This window comes from Montipora capricornis, chromosome 11, assembly GCF_036669925.1.
Source record: "Montipora capricornis isolate CH-2021 chromosome 11, ASM3666992v2, whole genome shotgun sequence".
In the NCBI taxonomy this organism is placed as follows: domain Eukaryota; kingdom Metazoa; phylum Cnidaria; class Anthozoa; order Scleractinia; family Acroporidae; genus Montipora; species Montipora capricornis.
In genome coordinates, this window is record NC_090893.1 from 37,595,313 (window position 1) to 37,600,312 (window position 5,000).

Consider the following 5,000-nt stretch of genomic DNA (forward strand, 5'->3'; position numbering starts at 1 on the left):
CTGAGCAAGGATGCTTTCAAAATTCGAATTTATGGGATCATTAGCGCTTTTGCCAACCAACAACAATTATCTGCTACCAGTCTTTACAATTAAAGTAATCCAAAAAACGTTTTTATATTGGTCTAAAATGCTCACGAAACCATTTTCAACACAACTAAAATGAAATAAAAGAGCATAAAGGAAATAATCATGACTCCACTACCGCTTCCTTTAAACCGAAAAGGAAGTTGGACCAACATGATCTGATAAGGGACTTGAACCCATGACCCTCAGATTAAAAGCATGATGCTCTACTGACTGAGCTAACAAGGCTTACGTCCTCGCCCACTGAGTCAGATGCCTCCATTCGTTTAACACGAATTTTGATTATTAACCTCATTCATATAATTAGCTGAGTATTTTCCTTTTGTCTCAATTTTGTTGTCAGAACTATTTTCAACGCAACTAAAATGAAATCAAAAAGAACACAAAGAATATAATTACAAATACCCCACCGCTTTCTTTGAACGGAAATAGAAACTGGACCAAGATGATCTAATTATTTCACCCGATATGCTTTGTCATTCTTGTTTTGTTGTTAACAAAGAGACTCCATGTTGGTTGCCTTACAGACAGCTGAGTTCTTGGGGTTTGTTATTGATACAGTGGAGATGACTGTTTCTCATCCGGAACGGAAGATCATTCGAATGTTAGAAAAGCCAATTGGAGTGAGAGCCCTCAAGTACATTCACAAGTTCATACCGTTCAACACGAATTTTAATCATTATTCTCTTTCATATAATTAGCTGAGTATTTTCTTTTAGTCTCATTTTTGTTCACGATACCATTTTCAACACAACTTAAATGAAATAAAAAAGAACATGAAGGAACTTTTTTTTTAGCGTGTGGGGAGGGGGGTTGATGTAGACCATTTGTGGGGTCACCCAGACGTCACGCCAGCAATGGCCCTTTGGCTCACACGTTTACACGTTGAATTATTTTCATAAAAATTCTTTGACTTGGGAGGATCTTGTTACTTAATGGTTATCCTATGGGAACTGTTAAATATCATATGAATGATGTCATTGAGAAACATCAAAATAAGCCAAAAGATCTTGTATAAATAGTTAAGAAAAAAGAAGTTCTTATCGTTCTACCTTTCTTAGGTCATCACAGCAAACATCTCACAAAACAGCTGAGGTCTTCTATGGTATTTTCAACCTCAAAATAGTCTTTCAGAACACCCCAAGAATCAAGTCTTTTTTCCCTGACAAAGATAAGCTAGCTCCTTCTTTCAGATCAAAAGTGGTGTAGAAAGCAAACTGCTGGGATTGCAATGATTTTCATATAGGGAAAACGAAACGCCGATTACGTGACAGAAAAACAGATCATTTTAAAGCCCTAACTACAAATTGTCACGAATCTGCAATTGCTGATCATGTTTTCTTAACCAACCATAGAATTACGTGGGATCACTTTGAAATATTAGCAACTGGTCGATCAGACATGCATTGTAAAATGAAAGAGTCTGTTTATCCGTGATCTAAAGCTCGCCTTGAATGAAAACGTTGGCAGCGAGAAACTTTATCTCTATTATTAGCATATATTTTTTGTCGTTTTATGTCAATCCATCTCATTAGTTCCCAGTCCGTACAGTTGTAGTTTTGAATTTAGATTTATCTGTAACTGAATAATAATCACTTGTGATGAGGAATGTTGTAGCATACGAAACGCTAAGCTTATAAAAGTTATGCAGTTCAAGCAAATGTTTGTAACCGCTGTTTGAGTTTTATTCTTATTGAATTATTTTGTAATGCCGTGTCCCGTTTTGAGGTCGCAGTACTTCAGTTTTAAAGCTTTGGTAATAAATTCAGTTCAAAGATATCAAAACACGCTCTTGAGTGAAACTCAGTCGTATCTTCTTTAAAGGGGCTATGTCACTCAAAATGATATAATCCATGATTTGGGGTGAAGAGATGGGCGCAGTATGAGAGCACTCGATTTGATTTGCGTTAATTGTTAATTTCATTTTAGTGTCCCCAATTAGTGGGTCTTTCTGCAGGTACCGGAAAGCATTGTGTTTTTGGTCACTTGGGATTAGTCTTTATTTGGAGTTGTTTTGTTTTTTGTCTTTGTTTCTTTTGTTTTACGTAATTTCTGATTCGGTACCTGCAGAAGCTGCCAATAACTGCTCCAGCGCTAGAACGACTAGACACTTGATAAGTTGCTTTGCTTTCCTTTTTTTTCCAAAATGCCCAAAAAATAGGATGAAACATTGCAAGAACCACTTAAAACTGTTGAATGACATAAAACAAAAACTGCAAAAGGAAAGAGAGGCATGGATGGACATAAATATGCAAGATTGAAATGGATTACATTTGGGTAATCTTGAAAAAAATCGGCATGACGTTTTTTAAAATTAACAGTCAATCGTAAAAACACTAAAATTCCTGGGGAAGGGCATTATATTCTGTCAGAAGAAAAAATTAATCACGTTCGAGGCAACCACAAAGATGCACGTGATCACCTTGTGTCAAGGTCCTTGTTTATAATGAATGACGTCAATTTTAGAGTTGAAGAACGTACTTTTTAGCCTAGAAATTTACGTCTTAACTGAATATTTATGTTTCATCTGTCGGGTCGGGAAGCCTTCTTTGTCGGGTTATTGTTCCGTGACCGGACTCTTATCTGGAACAATGTTTATCATTCCCTTCAATGAAGGACCATTTTTCTCAATAATGAAGCCAAAAATGGACAAAAAAAGCTTTCTTTCAAATAATACTTGACTCACAAAAATTAGTCATATTTCAAATTGTTTTTTTTACCTGAAGACTGTGCAGAATTGAGTACAAATAAATATAAATAGCCAGAAAAAAGAAATCACAGATCCACTTAACTTGTTCGATTCCTTCTCTGTCTTTATTAAACCCATAAGCTTAAGTTACTGGAGAAATTTCCATTTGATTTCATTGGTGTACAAAACACCACACTTGGTACAGTATTAGAACTACAGCTCACTTTGATTTCGGCTCGACGGGCGAAAGATTACTTGTTTCTTTTAAGATTCCTCAGGCTTATTTTCACCGCCTGTCTTCCATTATTGAGCTCCATATGGGTAATTTTGTTTAAAGATCCACTAAAACGCCATTCGCGTTACAAGTCTTTGGACGCCATTGCAGGTTAATTAAATGTTCTCCTGTGTGCACCAGGGAAATCTACTCATTACCCCAGCCCCCTCAAACCTAACAAAATACGCACAAAGACACCACTTAACAGGGGAGTGACAGGCAAGACTTTTCCCGACAAGAAAGCTTGATTAAGAAAATAACACAAACAGCGGTGATAAACATTGTATTCCAACGCATTTTTATAAAACTTGACGTTTCGTATGCTAGTCAACACACATTTTCAAAAGTGACCGTTACAATTTTTAAAAACTATATATATATATATATATATATCGTAAACAATAGGGGTCTGGAACCTAGACTGAGAAAAATGATCTGCAGCAGTACGTGTCTGGACATAATGAAAAGTAATAGCTAAAACAGCAATAACTTCTCACTACTAATATTGACATTAAGGGAAGGCTTTAGCTCTTGAATGAACAAAGTCTCTTTAATTTTGCAGTGAAAGTCAGTTTTTCCGGACGCTAAAATGTCAAAGTGATCCCATTTAATGTCATGGCTAGTGGTTTTCAATGGTCACTTTTAGCTAGGGCCTTGAAATGTTCTGTTTTTCTGTCGTGAAGTCTTCGTTTGTTTTGCCAATGTAGAATTCATCGCAGTTCCAGCAGACAGCTTTATAGACGACCTTGGACCTCTGAGATCGGTTCAAGCGATCTTTGTATGGAAAAAAAGAGTTGATGCGGCGTGTGTTTTGGAATATGATCTTGAGATTGACGAAAGAGTAGAAATTGTATACGCAGGATTTCAGACGTTTCGTGACTTGGTTACTGTGAAGACCTAAGTAGGGTAACACGATTAAGATATCTTTTTTGGGGACTGTAGCTTGAACAGGGTTATTTGATTTGTTTTTATTTTTGTTCAATACATCGTTAATGTTGAACGTGATAACGCCTTGAGGGTAACCATTTTGCAACAGGAGCTTTCTCAGACTTTGTTCATTCAAGAGCTAAAGCCTTCCCTTAATGTAAATAGTAGTAGTGAAAAGTTATTGCTGTTTTAGCTATTACTTTTCATTATGTCTAGACACGTACTGCCTCAGATCATTTTTCTCAGTCTAGGTTCCAGACCCCTATTGTTTACGATATATATATAGTTTTTAAAAATTGTAACGGTCACTTTTGAAAATGTGTGTTGACTAGCATACGAAACGTCAAGTTTTATAAAAATGCGTTGGAATACAATGTTTATCACCGCTGTTTGTGTTATTTTTTTAACGGACGAGTTCCAGGGCGAAAGTCTGATTTTCTGATTGGGCGGAAATTTCCTCAATTGTCTTTTTTCCGCCCAATCAGAGAACCTCATACAATGAAGTCAGATCGTGATTCCTTATATCAAGTGATAAACACTACATCAACGATCGCCATTTTTTTTCTATCGTTCTCCTTGTCTGGCTTGCAAAACAGACATACCATGCGGCGAAAATTTGGGTCGCAAAGGGACCCGCAAGATGCAAAATTCAATCAATTCTACCTAGAAGATTTTGTTACGTGGGGGCAATTATCTGTACATGTGAAAAATCAAAATGCTTGATCAAAACACCCTCGAAGAGCCGACTAGACTATTGCAAGGGAAGGTACTGTAACAAGTCGTGTTTTTGTGTTCCGCTTCTTAAATATCACCGTCGCCAGACATGTTTAAGCATTGCCTTCGGCCTTTTTCAGCATCATAGTTTTAAGAAAACTATTAGAACAAAACTAATTGCAATTCTAGAAACTGAAAACTCTTATGCCGATGTAGATACCTTAATTAGCAAGATGAAAAATTAAATTTTCAACTGAGGTTAAGTATAGTCTGTAGTTTTCCTCTTTACATATTGTTCTTTTACCTAAACTG